Here is an 18,266-nt window from a genome sequence, read left to right as displayed (position 1 = left end):
ATTCAGTTACTATCAACCAAAAATATACAATTGTGAAAAAGTATTTGCCCTGTTACACATTTCTTCTGTTTTGGCTTTTTAAAATTATTTTAAAATCATACTTAAATGTCTTGAATAACATAAAATTTGAACATCAGACAAAAATAACTCAAGTTCAAATAACGACTTACTCAATTTAATTTGTCCTTATTGGCCTGATTATTGCAGTATCTATGACTAAGAAACCCTTTAAGTAGAAATAGTCTGAAAACATGAAGTAGACAACAAGTCTCATAAAGCAGCACATTTTGCTCTGATCTAAAGAATTTCAAATGCAGTCCTCAGGGGTCAGTTTCTTCAGCTCTTAGAAGTTATCTTGTCCAATAGACCTAAATTAAATAGCAAAATTGCCTCCTCAGTTGGCATTCAAGTTATCCAGATTCCTGCTAATGATCTGATTAGTTGACTCTGGTGTGGAAAAGCAGACACATCTGAAAAGTAGCTAACTTTTACAAATTAGATAGATAATTTGAAACATTTATAAGTGACAAAAAAACAACAGAAATTCATATGGGAAACCTCGAAGTGTAACATATTCTGTGCAGATACACATTTGTAATCTCAATAATTATCAATGCACATACAAATATTCAGCCACATAAGTTTATCAAATAAGTCATGTAGGTTATGCTTTATTCAGGACAACAAACTTTATAGTGATGCTATAAGTTACAGCATTTTATTTAGAAGTTTTTGTCAGAAACTGAGTAATATTCTCTGTTGTTTGTCAAAAAAAAAAAATAAACATAGAGCTCTTCTATTCTCTCTAGTTTGGGTAATTTTGTTTTTTTCCCCCTTCCCCTATATGTTAACACAGAGATTACGTATTTTAATCCCGCAGACAGAAGTCTTGATCTATCAATGAACTGGTCCAAACTGCAAAATTTGTGGTCGATCTGAAAGAAATTGCAGAAAAAAGCTTTTGTCTAGTTCTGACATCTGCTGGTTATTATTACAAAATGTATACATAAACAAATAAATATTCAGTTCTTTGAAGTAGAGAGAGTTTACTTAACAGGAATCATCATTTTCATTCGTCCACCATTTTGGATTTACTCACACGATGACAATTGAAATAAGGGATACGTCCCAAAATGGTCGCAGATTTACACTCTAGTTTTTAAATCTGCAGTTGTGGTCCAGTCGCAAGTTATTCTTCGATGCAGCAGTCCTGTTTCCGTTTGCACCATTAAATACAGACAGCTGGCTGTAGTTTCTCCAAGCTGTCCTCACACTCTTCAAGCTTCGTTTACTTCAGATGAATTATCGATGCAAAATGGTCAAAAGTCAAAGATAAACTCAGAATTATGGAGAGCACAGGATGCCGAAGTTCATACGCCTAACTTGTGTTGCATTCTGTGTCTCCTCAACGCCATCTCGATGGGCTGACCTCTTTGAAAACCAATCAGGTCTGTCTGGATTTTCACATTTATCCACTTGTAAAGCTTTCAGCCCCCTGGCTTTTTATTTTTTATACTCTGAAATATACATCTGAACAATCTTGCGAGTCTCTGGTTGGATTTAAATAGCCTTACATGCTTCAGTCTCTTGGATACAGTGAGTGTGATTGGCCCAGAGTGCACGCTGGCCAAGCCCAATCACAGGGCATCACCGTGGAGCTCAGCAGCCAATGGGAGGATGAAGATGTTCTCTGTGATTTCATTGTCACTAAGGGAGGGGAAAAGGCACTGCCAGGACAGTTGGCACCAACATGTTAAGCAGTGAAGTCTGCGATAGTGATGGTGTTTATGTTTGAAATAACCTGTGGGGCGAGACGAAGGAGAGCAAAAGTAAAGACGAAGCAACACAGCCCCATTCAAATGAATTCGTAGCACTCCCACATCACTGACGTCAGAGATGCTCTGTCAGAGGAGTGACTAGTTTGATGTGTAAGAAGGTGTTGTGTCTTAGCTCAGACTGACCAAGAACACATCTTTTCTGGGCTCCCTCACTCTTCACATTGATATTCAGACTCTGTTCGACCCCCAAAGGACTTACATCTGTCTTTAACTTCTTTCCTTTAGCCTTTTCACCTTAAAATGCCACCTGAATGCACTTTATACCATGAGCGTTAGGAATGTGCATTGCATTTCACAAGTTCTATCTTTTTTTAACTGTAAGACATAACCTCTACTCTAATTTACTGATACCAATTTTATAGTTGATTTTTACTATTATTACCGTTATCTGTGGGAGAGAATATTGGAAAGCCAATTCTGCATCTGATATGAATCACACAAACACTTATTTTTCTGTTTAAAATATAAAATATATTCAGTATTTGCTCAAGAACTCAGTTAAAATGCAATTTCTTACACATTGCTACACATCCCTGGTAAAGTTGTGTAAAAGACCTTAAATAAATTCACTTTTCAATACAAATTTGATTTAGCAGACTCACTATTTGCACCAGCGTCCTGTCCAGAGTTTACCCCGCCTCTCAAACGTTGACAGCTTGAGATAGGCACCAGCATCCCTCTGGATCCCAGTGGGACAAGCGTGTAAGAAAATGGATGAATGGATGGACTATTTATTTACAAAATATTATAAATCCCTCATGGAGTTTATGTTTTATACAATCTATCTCTTTTTGATATCTGAGCCTTTTTTCTGTGACATTTTAGTATTTTGTTTTGTAAAATTGCCCAATGTAATGATCAGAGTGAAGTTTCTATTAGTCAGCAGTTGTTGAATTGATGCCAGAAATAAAAATTCCCATTTAATAGGAAGAAACCTCCAGCAGAACCAGAACCTGGCTCAGAGTAAATGCCCATGTGTCATGACTGACCAAGCATGCACCACCACCACACACACACACACACACATACACACACGCACGCACACGCACGCACCCCCTCACACACATTCTCTCACACACACCCACACACGCCCACACAAAGAAAAACCTGCAGAAAACATAGAAGCACTGATCCAGTAGAACTTTTTATGTTAAAGAAAAGTAAACCGTAATTGGGATTAGTAAGTCTTTTAGTGGCTTAATCTAGGATAGAAACACAGCTAAGTCAGCAGCTTTCATTTTGCTGATTGACCCTGACACAATAAATCAAATTTCTACCTTTTTATGCACTATTGCCTGCACAGGAATACAGATTCAGCTTTTTACAAAATCTGCAGTGGAATGAGTTGTTTAAAAGGCAGTGGTCTCTGTGAACAACTCAACACTAAACAGAAATGCATATTTTGCATTTTAAATGCTTAATAAACTTAACTTACATAACAGCAGGCATTTTATTTTTATTTTGCTTGATTAATGCTGGTTATATGCAATACCTACCTTTGCAGATTTATCTATTTTTATCTGCCTGGCAGTTCACACTTGTGTCATGAGGCTGAGGTGTGTTTCCACACTCTGCAGCGAGAAGCAGAAGTGGGTGAAAAGCCAGATACGCTGTCTGGACCATGAGAAAACCAACTCCGTGCACAGACATTCAAATAAAGCAGATGAGCTGGGCAGACGGTTGCCAGCTTATCACTCATCTCTCTTTGCATGCATGGAAAATAAAATATGTCTCCCACGCACTCATGCTCAGCAACACACACTCGTGCTGATCATACAGCAAAAGTATTTTTTTGTTTTTACAGCTGTGACGTAAAATTACTTTTGGAAAAAATGTAAATAAGCATGTTCCCATTTAGAGTTCTTTAAAAAGAATGTATTTTTTTTTCCTCTGAGATATTTATAGGTACCTTATTTTTTAACCATTCAGAGTGAGGACACTTGTTACCCAAGCTGCCAACCTAAATAAAAAGCGACTAATGCTGACCTTCTTGTAGCCTCAACAACAGCAGCTTTATACTATTACTTGCAAAGTCTTCATACAACGTTTGCACATTTTGTTCATTCAGATGTATGTTCTAGGTTGTTGTTTTGGTGGAATTTTAATCTCCTTCAATGGATGTTTTCTATTATCCAGTACACCATACAGGACTTTCAATTGCTTTCTTTAAGCAATGGCTTTTTTTCATGCCATACTTTGACGTCGGCCATATTTGTTGAGAGCCCAACCGATAATTGTCCTATCAACAGATTCTCCAACCTGAGACGTGGATCTGTTCACCTCCCCCAGATTTACCAGATAAATCCAAATAATGCTCTAATCATAAGGGCTTTGTTATTTAATGTAAACCTGCTTTAGATTTCTCCACAACTTGACCGAGTCGTTGTGTTCCTTCTCCTTCTGATGCTGGTTCTTCACTAACATTCTCTAAAGGTTTATGCTTATTTAAGGTGTTTTACGGGGTTTGTTTAAATATTCTTCTGAAATATTTTTTTAATATACACATTAAAAGAGCTGTATGCTATAGCTATTATGTTACATATAATGAAGGTGTTTAATAACAGTAACTAGTAAACAGAGTTTCCCTGCAGATTACAATCTTGCAAACAAATCTTACAAAGTCATTTTCATGTAATTTTATTATCTAATTTGGAAGTAGGCGGCTCAGCTTTTCCTTGATGGCCATCTTTGTTTCTATGAATAGATGTTTGGGCGTGAGTACTGACCTGTCTGTGTGGTTTACAGTGTTCCTCCCTCACACTGGTCCTTACTGTATGTTTCACCAAGGCCATCTGATCACTCATAAAGCGTTAACAAACACGCTTTCACTGACTCATTCTGAGTGGTGTGTTCCCTCCCCCATTATTTTTCTTTCCATATTAATTATGGAGAGAAAAATAATGGGTGAAGAATGATTTGCTTTAAAAAGTGATCATCAAGGTCTGTGTTTGGCATCCTCTTAAAAGGCTTTTCAAGTACACATGGAGGCTGGTGAAGGACATTGGTGCCTGCTGTGGGTTTTTACAGACTGTAGGGTACAATGTGTGCTCTTTTGAATGTATTGCACTGCCTAACCTTTTTTTAAACGCGTGTTTTCTGCTAACTCATGTTACAAAACTAATGTTGTCATCCTGCTCCTTTTCAGTTAGTATATTAAAAAAACGCAGATTCCTTTGCGATGAGAAAGATGAGCTGCTGTCTTCAAGCAGAACATGCTAGCATAAGATATCCTGTGGGCTTGAATAAATAGGAGTTAGATAGGCATTTTTAGATGTTACCCAAGTAAGACCAATATGAAAACATCAAATATATTCTCTCATTATTGTGGCATAAATAAATAGAAGTCACTTTGGTTTATCTTAAGCAAGAACAAATTGGTCTGATATAACATTAGATAGTGCTAATAAAGGTATATCTTTTTATTTGGTGTATTTCAACTGTATATTATAACTTGTGAGTATTACTGCTTGAAGTTTGTCATTTAAAGTTATTGAATGAATCAGTTCTTCACTAATTTCAACACAAATTTATTAATAGATAAGGATAATAAGAATATTTTAAAATGCAACACCTGCAACTTTTTGGAGTAAATATGAGCAAAAAGCTTAAAACTATATCCTCACACAGAAATATTTGGAAAAATTACACTTTCTATTTGAGTATATTCATTCATTGGAATAGCTAACGAAATGATAGCCTTTTTTCACACTCCTAAAAATTCCTACACAAACAAATTTTTCAGTTCATATCTTCATTTTGTAATTGACCAGTGTGTCTAGAAACTTTAAATTATTAATTCATGTTATACATTTCTGGCCAGTTCCTCTAAGTCTTTTGCAAAAATTGGAATAATAAGAACGTACTCCCATAAAGTAGGCAGATGGAAGTTTATCTTCATTGTACTAAGATAAATATACAAAGATCCTTCTCTCTGTGTTCCAACTTTGTAAGATTGTATGGGAGAAATGCTATAGTGTTGACAAACTGTGTGTACCAAACCAAGAAAAGCTATTCTTAGTGGAAAATAATACAGGAAAAAACACAGGAAGGTGTTGCTTGGACAACTGAGCTAAACCACAAATGAAAAATTATTAGTTTAACCATAAAATAGTAAAAAACAAAAACAAATGCAGACTAAGTTTTTACATTACTTCAAAATATTGTCATAATATTTTGAAGTTATTTGGGGAGCTATACTATTATTACATCTTTTTGTTTTGCTGTCAACTTCCCTCCCCCTGATGCTTTGTTCCATTTCAATCCATTCCTGATTGGTGATATCTGCCGGTTAAATAGCCATGACTTTCTTTTAGAGCAACATTCTTCTTCTTTTTATGAATAATTGTGATGCAACTGTGTCTTGTTTGGATCTTGCATGCTTCCATGTTACCATACACAGATTCAGGTATTTTATCAGGGAACAACCTTTAAGCATGTAATGAATCAGCTGCATTCATTCGTATAATGAAAAGCTTTCCCCCACATTTGCAGCTAGAGATAAATCGTGTGCTTATCTTGACATTTGCCTTGTGAGCTTCCACAGTCCAAGCAATGGTATTTCCAGTGTAAAGACTGATTCACAGACAAACCCATAAACACCTGCCCAAGCTAATAAACACATATGAAATGCAGATGACAAAGAGGCTGCCCAGATGAAATGACTGATTCACAACATAAACACAAGGGCACACAAACTTGCACTGCTACACATGAAAAGCATGTAAAAAAACCAGTAGCTAGACAGATTGTGGTTTGGAATCATGCTCCACATTAGCATACAACTCTATAAATGTCCAATGTACTAAGAAATCCTCAACATGAGAGTCGACTCCCTATAGGCTTTTTCTTTAAGGTAGATTAGCTCCTCTTTGTCTTTAACACCTCTGACATGATCACTTAACACGAGAAGAAAGCAGGAGGAACAGATGACAAAAGGTTGCCGTGAAGAGAGGGGGTAATGATGCTCGGTATATGCCTCCCCTGGTGGTTTCACTGTCAGCACAGGCCATTATTCACTTTAGCACACATACTGTAGGTGCGTTCATATGGGCCTCTTTGCAGATACACGCAAAGGAATGCTGCTGTCTCTCCTTCTTTGTGTCATTTTGTGTCCTGCCCTCCATTTAGGCCACTGCAGTGAAGATATTTGGATGTGTGAGGCAGAGTAACCTTGAAATTCTAGATATAGGTGCAATCAGGGAGCATAAGAGGTAACGATAGCACCAATTTAAATAATTTGCATAAAAAGCAATTGTTGTATCACAATACCTTCTAAAAGTATTCATATCTCTTGAATGGAGCACATTTCCAGAGGAATTTGCCAATCTTAGCCTAAATGTAGGTATTTTGTGGAGGCCTCAGAGGTTTGTTTGAGAACTTTAGCAAACAAACCATATCATAAACCCCAAACAGCACAGAGGACTGATCAAGGATAAAAGTGTGGAGAAGTTTAAAGTAGGGTTAAATTAAAAAACTATACTCCATGCTTTGAAAAGACCAAAAAGAAAAAGTATGGCCCACTTGATAACCTACCAAGACCTGGCCGTTCCTGTTACTCAACAGACTGGACAAGGAGAGGATAAATCAGAGAAGCAGCTAAGTGACCCATGGTAACTCTGGAGGACCTGCAGAGATAAACAGCTCAGGTGGGAGAATCTGTTGCACTCTGCAAAGCTGGACTTCATGAAAGAGTGGCGAGGAGAAAGCCATAAAATAAGACCCAGTGACAAAAAAACAAACAAAAAAAATAAGACCCAGTGTTTAAAATTTTCCAGAAGCCACAAAGAGCACATAGCAAGCATGAGGAGAGAGAAGGAGAAGATGCCCTGAATGCACCACCTCGGCACAAAAAGATAAGAGTAGCTTTGGACTGTAGGCTTTTCTTCACATGGGACAGTGAAGGGGCTCAAAGTTAATGGGAAGATGAAAGTAGCTAAATATAAGGTAAGCCCTGAAGAAATCTTGTTAGATGCTGTAAATGACTTCAGACTGAGGTGATGATTGACCTTCCAGCTGGATGCTGATCCAAAACATACAGCTTGGAAAGTAGAATAGTTTATAGTAATGTGTGTTCATGTGTTACAATGACCCAGTCAAAAAGAAGACCTGAATCCAATTCAGTCAAAGGCCAGTTGGTAGATATAAAAAGCTAGAATACACTCCGAAAGACAGATGCACACCACACTTATAGATTTTTTTAAATTTAAAAAACAAACAAAAACATTTGTATTTTTACAGTTATGCCCCACCTTGTGTTGGTCTATTCTATAAAATACCAATAAATGACGCAGATGTAGATGAAGCAAGTCGTGCTAAAATCATGTAACGTTTGTTTCTATCATGCGATACAAACTTTTCAGTCATTTCATATGGTGAGTATTTGTTGAATATTTACTTTACTATTAAACAACAGTAGAGCAGAGTGAAGCATGTTGCTGTCTGCGTTTTCTGAACTTTGTTCAGATAATGCAGATAATGCAGCCACATGCTACACCAGGAGTTAATACTCCTGACCCAGAGGGAGGTGGGGGATGGAAACGTGATGAGGGTCAGTGAGCTTATGCATTACCAGGACTGAGCACAAGCTGAGAATGATGCCCCCTCATATGGGAAAGCAAAACAGGTCAGGTATGCATACTTGTGTGCATATGTGTACATGAGGAAGACAAAGATATAATTTCAGTGAAGGGTCTGCTGTATAAAAAAGGAGATGAGGGCAGCTCTTCTGATTCTTCCACCTCATCTCCCTCACTGCATCCGCCTCAGCATCCCTCTCTGTGTCTCTGCATGGGGTCGTTTTTGAAGGAAAGCGAGGCTGACAGAGGAGAAACGGGAGAAAAATGTGCACTGAAATGAAACGGTAAAGAGCATTCAAAGTAGGAAATAGAAAAACTGAGCAAAAACAAGCCGAGGAAATTACCAGCTCACAAATTACTTATAAGATACAATTAAGAAAGATGGCAGATTTATTATTTTAAACCCAAGATTGCATCACTTTTTCCAATTAGCCAAATGTATGAAAACAAATCGGTTCTAAGAAATGAAAAGTATCTTATAATATCTCCTCTTTGCTGCACTGCTAATGTGTGAGGGTATTTCATTCACTACCATTAGTTACAGGGAGGAGAAGAATAAAAATCATTTGGAAAGCCCCAGCAATGCTTCAGCAGGACAGATAACGAGTATGCAGGCGGATCAGCCATCATTCTTTGGTTCTGGATTATTTAGTCCCTCAATAAGCACATTTCTCAAACCTTAGATGATGATTTCAGATGTTACTGTAATTTGAGATTACTTTTATTCAACTGAGGAGTTTGTTTTTGATAAGATTTAGATTTATTTTTATTTTTTCTACCTGTTATAGTATGATAAGTGTGGGTCCTTGCCCAGCCTCTATCATCCTGAGAAATAGAAAATGCTGGAATAGGAAAAAGTTCATAGAGAGCATGTCGGGGTGACTTAGGGGATAGCGCGACCCATGTTTAGAGGCCTTGAGTCCTCGACGCGGCCGTCGCGGGTTCGATTCCTGGACTTTCTATGACTGGACAGGTGTAAATAAGTGTGGTTACAAAATTGATATTCATTCCAAGAAAAAAGAGCTGTCTTTAGCCTCTCTATGTATTTCATTTTGTAGTTCAACTTTTACAAACTCTTCTGTGGGAAAGAGTCGATATTTTACAAACTGTTACTAAATTCTAAATTGCACATGAGCCGCAGTCTGACAATCATAGTTTGAACATAATTTGTCACGTTAAAGTGTACACTGATGACATTTACAGATTCTGAAGTTTTGAGGACATGGGGACATAACCAAAATGTAGAGTTTTTTCACAACTCTGTCTTCGGCGGTTTCAGATCTGACAACATGTTGAGGAACACAAGACGCTAAGGTCACATGTTTAAGTGTCAACAGAGTAAGCAGGATTTATAACTTTATCTTGAACCTGTTTTGTAGTAGAAGCAACAAAAAGACAGTGAGGTCTACTTTAATCCAGGTATGAATACAAGTTAGAAATTACAATTTAGGTTAATGGAGATGAGAGAAAAGCAGAGCTGATGCCACACGTTAAGAGGTGTCCTTCTCCTTGTGTCTTTTCTTTGTGACTATACTTTGATCTTTGTGTAACTGATCTCATCATGTTATTCTATGTATTTGAGTGGAACATTTCCACTGCAGAGGATGTTAAGGTACAATTTGGCCGCTTTGAAATCGTGCCACCTCCTATTCTCCTCTCTGCTAAGCCTGAACAATTTTTATTTCTTCCTCTCATTGGTGTTTCTGTCAGTGCTTTGCTCCTCACCTCCACCTGACAGTTTTTAGACCCTCTCAGGTTTTCACTGATGATGTGCCCACACTGATCACATGGTGCTCAAGAAAAACAAAAATAAAGAGAAGGGATAGCCTGATTGACCGCAGTATTTTATGTCAACACATCAAGGCCAAACCAAGCTAATAATTGTTTCTGTTTATGTTTGCTTGTCTTTTTAGTGCCTGCAATTACAAAAGGACGGCGCAGTGTGAACAGATCTGTCTTCCCACCACAGGCTGTGACTCGGAGCTATAATCTGCCCTGATGACGCTGATCACAGCCTGTGAATGGAGGTGCTGCGGGACAATAACACTCAACAGCTCTGTGCCAGTGTGCCATTACAGGGATGACATCATTCCTCTGCAGCACTTAGTGCGCGCATGCACGATCCCTCTCATGCTACGTGCTCTCACGCACACACCCAGAGGTATCATTTACAACTGCTTCGGTCTCAGGTTAAGGCCCCCCCCACCTCATCATTAGCATGTGTGTTTGTTCATGTTTATTTGGAAAAGTGGAGAAATGGAGATTAGGAGAGGGTCTACGTCATCCATCAGAGAGGGGAGTGTCAGAGCAGGGGGATGAGAAGCCCACTAATGACCATATCACAACATATCCATCACATCTTGATCCTCCTTATATGCTGAAGCCCCCCCCTGCATGATGACTCACTCCTCATTAGCAAGTCAGAGTGTAGCTGGGACTGTGGGTCTTAGATGGCAACAAACGGACCGATGGACAGACAGAAATACAGCTAGCTAGATAGATAGATGCATTCTTTCATTAATCAGACTTATTTCTTAATGAAAATTTCTTAAATGTGTTCTTAAACTTAATAGAAGAAATAGAGGAAATCTAGGAGTCATATTAGGTTTTGACTTTAATTGTTTTATTCTCTTCCTGTTTTTTCTTTATTTAAAAAAAAATTTTCTTTTTAAGTTGGTTTTTACTTTATTTCAGTAAATAAAAGAGTCAGTTGGTTATGCATTTCTGTCATCATTATGGTTACCTTTTTACAGACCAGTTTGACACCTCCAAGCTGTTCAGAGTGCAGCAGTAAGGTGTCCTAATTTCTTTCAATTAAGTTATATAATGCCAATTCTCAACAGGTGTCATCACAATGCATAGATCCTGCTGATATACTTCACTTCAATACAGTTATGTAGACAGATTTTAATTATCTATTATAGTTTGAAAACGTAAACGTATCTCCGCCAGGGGATGCATAGGGAGACAGACTGACAAAATGTGAAGGAATATCGTGCGTGTCTTCTCTTACATTGTGTTCGGACAAACTGGTCACCAACCTGTAATTATGAATAATGACAGTTAAAGCCTAAAGCCAGAGTGGTTTCTGGTTGTCTCTGCTTTGTCTTTCATAAAGTATTGAGAAGTCAGCTTATACATCATTCAAATATAATATGCTTTTTGAACGTGAATGTACATTTTTACGGTTTGTTTATTTATTAAAAGAAAGGTTTGATCATTTTGTATACCCTACTAACAACTCTTTTTAAAGAATTTGTCATACACTATTTAGAGTTTATTTGGTTCCCTGGCAATATCATTAATATTCATAAGCATGTAACATGTGACATCAGTACACCTTGCAGGGGCAGTTCACTGAATTAGGGCTTTGTCTGCGTGCGCAAACAGTGCTTCAAAAGTCAGCGCTTGAAAATGAAAATGTTGTCACACCCAAGGACTGCGTGCTCTAGTTGAAAGGCAGAAAGCTAATTGTCACGATACCAACAACTAGTTGCTTCATGAGTCCAGCACAATTTATTTTCCACACTTTTACAAGTTCATACACTTAAGGAACATGCATACATATACGGACAATAAAATACAGGGAGTGCCTCTGGTCTAATGAGATACATAAAGAATGAAGTAAAAGCTGCAAGAGATAAATTGGGCAAAAGACAAATTTTGGCCAGTTAGATGACAGCACTGCGAGTTTTCAATAAAGCTGAAATTAAGTTATTAAGGTTTGTTACTAGGAACTACACACAATTTTTCTTTCCTTGTCCCTGAGTTCATAGTTGCCCTACTGCATGTATCCGTTTTTACACTTCATGTCTTTCTTTAATAATGTTCATTCATAAGAAAGTGGAGGCTCCATGTTGACCCATTTCCTTGTTATTGCCTCTTAATAAGGCATTATTGACATTTTATCCAAAAAAGATCTTTTTAATGATCATCTGAACACACTTATCCAGGTACTTATCTAGTGGTCATTGGGTAGGTAGGATACACCCTGGACAAGTTGCCAGTCCATTGCAGAGGAACATAGAGACAGACAGGAGAAATATCCACACACAGCACACTCATATCTCAGCACATTTTAGAGAGACCAATCAACGTAACTGCTGGAGAATGCTGGAGTAGAACCCACACATGCACAGGTAGCCCCTTTGTTAATTATCTGAGCAGCCAAAACCTGTTGATTTGAACATTTGCTCTTACAATTAAGTAATACAAATTTAGAAAATTTCTTTATGTGAACTCGGGTTTCTGATGTTTCAATATGTTTAGCAGCGATACCAATGTGTGTTTCAGGCTATGATTATCTGCAGCATATTTCCTTCACATACCCACACATTACCCTGGTGTGATGTGTGGGCAGTGTCGTACTTTCAGAAGAGTGACTGTAACTCCTTGATTGACTCATTTCAGAAGGTGTAACCTATTTCTATTGTGAGGTGATAACAGGTCTTGTGATCTGGCAGACACTTCAAAAGTTGAAACTATGACTCACAGTACTGGTTTTACAAATAAGGATAGACTGCATGATACTTTGATGCGATACACGATAAAGAACATCAGGGCTTGACCTTTGAATCACTGCATGACGACTCAGTTTAAGCCAAGCAAAACAGATTAAATTGGGTTTATTTGTATAGCACTGCTTCACAACAAATGTCATCTAGGGCCACTTTACAAAACAAATAGCTCTAATTCAAATCCAATTATTTAGAATCCAATTTGGTGAAAATCAATCCAATTTATTCCAGCACAATCTAAATGTATAATCAGATTTAGATTAAATTAGAACTAGAGTGCAATATCCGCTGTGCAAGTCCAATACCAGGACAGGCTGTAATGCCACTCAGAAAGAAAGAAGCCATTATTCCAAAAATGAAATAAAAAGCCAAGTTATAATTTGCAAACATGCTCAGGGACAAAAACCTTCATTTTGTCCTATGGGTTAATGAAACTAAAATTAATTAATTAATTATTGATCTTGATAAACTTATCCCAAATATAAAGTACGGGGGTGGCAGCGTCATTTATAAGGAGTGTTTTGCTGCAGGAGGGACTGGTGCACTTCACAAAAACATGGCATCATGAGCGAAGAACATTGTGTACAAATATTGAAGCAACATCTCAAAACGTTAGCCAGGAAGTCAAAGCTTTTGCTCAAATGGGCCAAAATAAACTTGATCACAATATCACCAAGTTAGTTAGTGGTTACTAGTCTGACAGAAAACTGGTGGACAAAGCTGGAAAGGTGTGGGAGAGTCAGAAGGCCTACAGACACTGACACTAGTCAGAATGAATCAGCCCTATTTCCATTAAATTATTTTGAGAAGCAAAAAACTCTCAGAATTAAAATGAAATCCTAATAAAATGTGGTGAGTGAAGATTTTCTATGTTTGATCCTCCTCCCATATGGTAGAACAACAATCAGAAACTGAATTTAAACCTTGTACTTTTATTTCATCCCATTGGATGCTTTATTTGCCTTGTGTGACATAATATTTAATGTTGCAACTTCTATTTTAATGCTGGAATGTAGTGAAAACTGCAAAGGCATTTAGAATAAACAACCACAGACAATTAACTTGCAAGAGTGTCTTTTCTTTATTGGATTTGTTTTGAAGATGTAGAAATTCCCGTTGGATCTGGTGACAGCAGGACAAGTATTTAGCTTGAATTTCTTAGAATATTTAACTTCTCTTCTGTGCTGGAACTTAACACTAAACTTCTTATTTCTATGTGTGGGAGATGCAGCAAATTCTTAAAGATTGTATAAACAATTATTCAAATGTTTAACGTAACTCATAAAAAAACTCTCCATGTTACAGCTCAGGAATTAAAATGTGTAAAAAATGTATTACATCTTTATTTTTGTTTACTGCTTGGCCTCTTCTAATTCAGCTTGCAATGCATTAAAGCTAAGTAGTTTACATGGAGCTGCAAAATGCGGTAATTCTTGAGCATTGAGGAATGCATTTATTGTAACTTAAAATTACAGTGGAATGGAAGTGGTATTTCCCCTTTTGTGGTGGTTTCCATAACATTCCTCTGTAATTTGAACAGTTTAATTAAATTTTCCTCTGTTTTGCACAACTAGGCAGCAGATATTTGTAGTCTGCTGGAATCTTGTGTACAGACTTTGACTCTAAACACAGTCTTTGCATTTAAAGCCATACATAGAAAGTATCTTCACAATGGTTGAAGACCCTGCACAATGTAAAAATATCGTTTTTTTCCAGTTCTGTTGGTGTGGTGCTTAGGTTCTTTGGTGGATTCTCAGGGAATAAGTACATTCATGCTACACACAGATGAGCTCTACTTTACAATGAAGGAGATTTCTGAAGGCAAGTAGCTCTGGATTTTTTAGGGGAATCAAAGTAAAAGCAGCTATATTCAAATGGACACCTCTGTCTTCAGCTTTTTATTTCAAAAATAATTTTGGTTTGAATCTCATTTCACAGTCTTGCACTACTTTTTGTTGGTCTGCCACTAAAAATGCCAATAAAATCCAACTGTGTGGAAGTTGTGATGGTAATGTTTAATTGCAAAAGAAAATGTCTGAATATGAATGTTGTTTTCTTTAAAGCACAGGACATGGAGTCATAATTCAAAGTGCACTTATGTACATATAAATCAGCCAAAGATACAAAGGACAGCAATTCTCACATGGCTGATGATGATCACAGGTGTTACACCCTAATGTTGCACTTTGGATAATTTAAGGAGACATTTCTTTAAAGGCAACACCTATGTGTTTAGATGCCTTCTCAGTGTGCAGGTTTGCTGCATCCTGGGTTAAAACAAAAAGGACATTTATAAAATATAAGCCTACTGACATGAAGCAAGGCAGAGGCAAATAAAACCCTGGATATGTGGGTGGAGGTAAAGATGGAGTGCAAACAAAAAGAAGCAGTAATTTATTTATGACCTGCCATGAAACCAGCCAGTCAGGCAACAAGCGTGGCCAAGAAACAGGTTAAATATATGCTCTAACTTTAAATAACTGCTCTAAATCTGAACTAGGCGTGAAAATTTGAAGCCAAATTTAGTGTTTTTCTACATTTATTTGGATATAACGAATGCACATCACTTTGCTAAAAATGTAAGAGTTTTACATCTAGATGAAGGGCTGTCACTAAAAGAAAAGAAAAAGCAAGCAGGAAAAAAAGATAAGTGTGAGGGAGTTTCCAGCTACAAGTAACCTTGCTGACCTCATGAAAACACGTGTGACTGCAGTCAAACCAGATATGTGAGTCAGAATATCAGCTGACTGGGCGCTGCCACTAAAATGTGGTTTACTCTTTGAACTTGGGCAAAACTCCTTCCCTCAGTTTTAAAGCATTTTGAGTTATTTTGAGTTGACCACAACAGGATCAGTGGATTTGTACAAACCTTATTTGTTTGTCTAATTGAAGAAAAGCCTTTGTTCCCTTAAAGGATTGCTGAAAACATAAACAAGGAAGGAAAGAATTTATCAGTTGTTTCTACATTTGTTGCTTCATATCCCACATATTGAGTGGATGTGTTGGACCCTCTTTACTCTTTAAGATGCTTCTGTCACTGTTTCTGATTGAATTCATGTCCTTCTGTGAAGCCTCACTCTTGAGGTTGCATGTCAGAGAAAAATCGAACACAGGATGAGGTCAAAAGGACTGAATGAGCACAGATCTGTGAAGCTTCAAAACACAGATCTGAACAAGAGTACAGAACATTGAGATAAACCTGTTTTCACAATACAACCAGTGGGGGGTTTACTTTCTTCTCACATGATAAAAACTAATGTAATTTACTTGTTATTTCATTTTAGAAATAAAACAAAGCCCTATTTCTGTTGTCTGCAGGTTATGAATAAAATTTATTTTTAATGGTACTTTGACTTTATTTAAACCAGAACAGGATGTTAAATTTTTTTTTATTTTTATTCTTAAATCCTGCTTAAATTTATCTTTTTTACAGATTTACAGATCGAAAGGTCAGGCTATTTAACCCAAATTTGATAAACCCAAAACACTTTTTAATGACATTCAGAGATTCACAAATGTCTATATATGGACACAGTACCACAAAGGTGAGCTTTTTCTCCAGAAATCTGTAATTAGTAGTTCACTAGACTACCTATTAGACCAGTTGGACATGATGTTGGTGCCAAGAAAAAGAGAAAAAAGGAATGCCAAGGCATTTTTCACAGGTTGACTTAATGCCTCCACTGCTGCCAAATATACTTCTAATATGGTTTTAGTTGGATCTTGGACAGCATAAACTTGTGTTATGAGTCCAGTTGTTAGGAAATACTCCTGGAGTCTCTCAGTGTAAACTCTGTGCCGATATTCTCTGTCCTATTTGCTTTGCATTGGCAGAGCATTTATGAAAAGCTGGAAACACAAAACCAAGATGTTTATACTTCTCATCTTTATTGGTATAAATAAAAAAAACATGAAAAAGCCCTCACTAGTTGTTTTTGGACATTAATTTCTGTTGTGAAATTCAAATTTAGATCTAACACTAAGACAATGTAAAATTAGGTAGGTGTACCTGTTTATCATTTTTGGTTTACTGATATTATTACTGATTTTTATGGTTCACATAGTCCAAGCAATTCAAAATGAGCAGAACATTTTGTTTTTATTTTTCAAAGTAAACACCTCTTAGAAAAATCTGTTTTTAGCATTTAGTAACTCACACTGGTGAACATCCACTACACCAAAGCCAGAAATCAATTTAGCGTTCCTCATATTAATGCCTTTGAAGATGAAAGAGGTTCTTTTTCAAGATGAAAGCCATTTTTGTTCTTATAAAATCCCCTGAAAAATAGTCTTAATACACATTTACATGATTGAATTTAGCTAATCATCTGCAATGATCTGTTTCTGATACAAAGCTTGACCCTCTGATTGTGAGTAAATATGGCCTTTTGACCTTTTGGATGAAAAGCGAGAAGGAGAAGGGGGGTTGCTGGGATAAGTCTGCCAGAGCATGCGATCTGTTTTGATGTCTGGTGTGGAAGCATGGAGGAACATTTCAGACATGCAACACTTCGTCTCTGGCCGCCTTCCCTCCCCCTTGCCTTTCTTGTATGTTTTGCAACAAAGCAGGAAAAGTACCCAGCCCAGTGTCAGGTATCAGAAGATTGCTGTGTGTCTGCTCTCACTTAAGGCAGCTTCATACAAAACAAACATTGTGCAAGAAGACTTCCAGGAACTTGAAAGAACATGAAGTTCTTTAGCTGTGTTGATCTCCCTATACTGACACAGGAGGGGATTTATGTTCCTCATGTAAGACATGTAAGATGTAAAAAGATAAAATAACATGGGAATATCTTTATCTAGTGGCACTTGTGAAATGTCAGTACTTCTTGTACCTACAGTGCTTTCAAGAGGTTTACATGCACTCATCAGGGGCATAACTAACTGGATAAATCAACGCTTTTAATGTTTTTTTAATAATTCCTCTTTCAGGGTAATATTCAACAAACTACAGAGCGCACCGGTTTTAATTTATTGTGCATCTTTCTTATCCACCCTGAGTCAAAATTACACAGAAGCTCAAAAGTGTAGATCTGTAAGGAAATTATGAAGGAAACAAATTGACATTTAATATCAGTTTTAACAATATTTAAAGACTAAACACGGGCATTATTGATGATGAGAAACACACTCAGCCACATCTTATGTCTGTTGTGCTCAGAGTGATAAATTTAAAAGAGAATTTCACATGTATGAACCATAGTCTACAAGTAGAGAACATCAGAGTAACCCCTAACATTCACAGGTCTGGTAAAGAAGACCGTTGTTTTCATCAGCATTGCATGTTTCTGTGGCTGTAATCAATCTCAAGAAGTAATGTTTTAGCTCAAACTCCA

This window comes from Gambusia affinis, linkage group LG22 (assembly GCF_019740435.1).
Source record: "Gambusia affinis linkage group LG22, SWU_Gaff_1.0, whole genome shotgun sequence".
Lineage (NCBI taxonomy): Eukaryota > Metazoa > Chordata > Actinopteri > Cyprinodontiformes > Poeciliidae > Gambusia > Gambusia affinis.
This window is presented reverse-complemented; position numbering follows the sequence as displayed.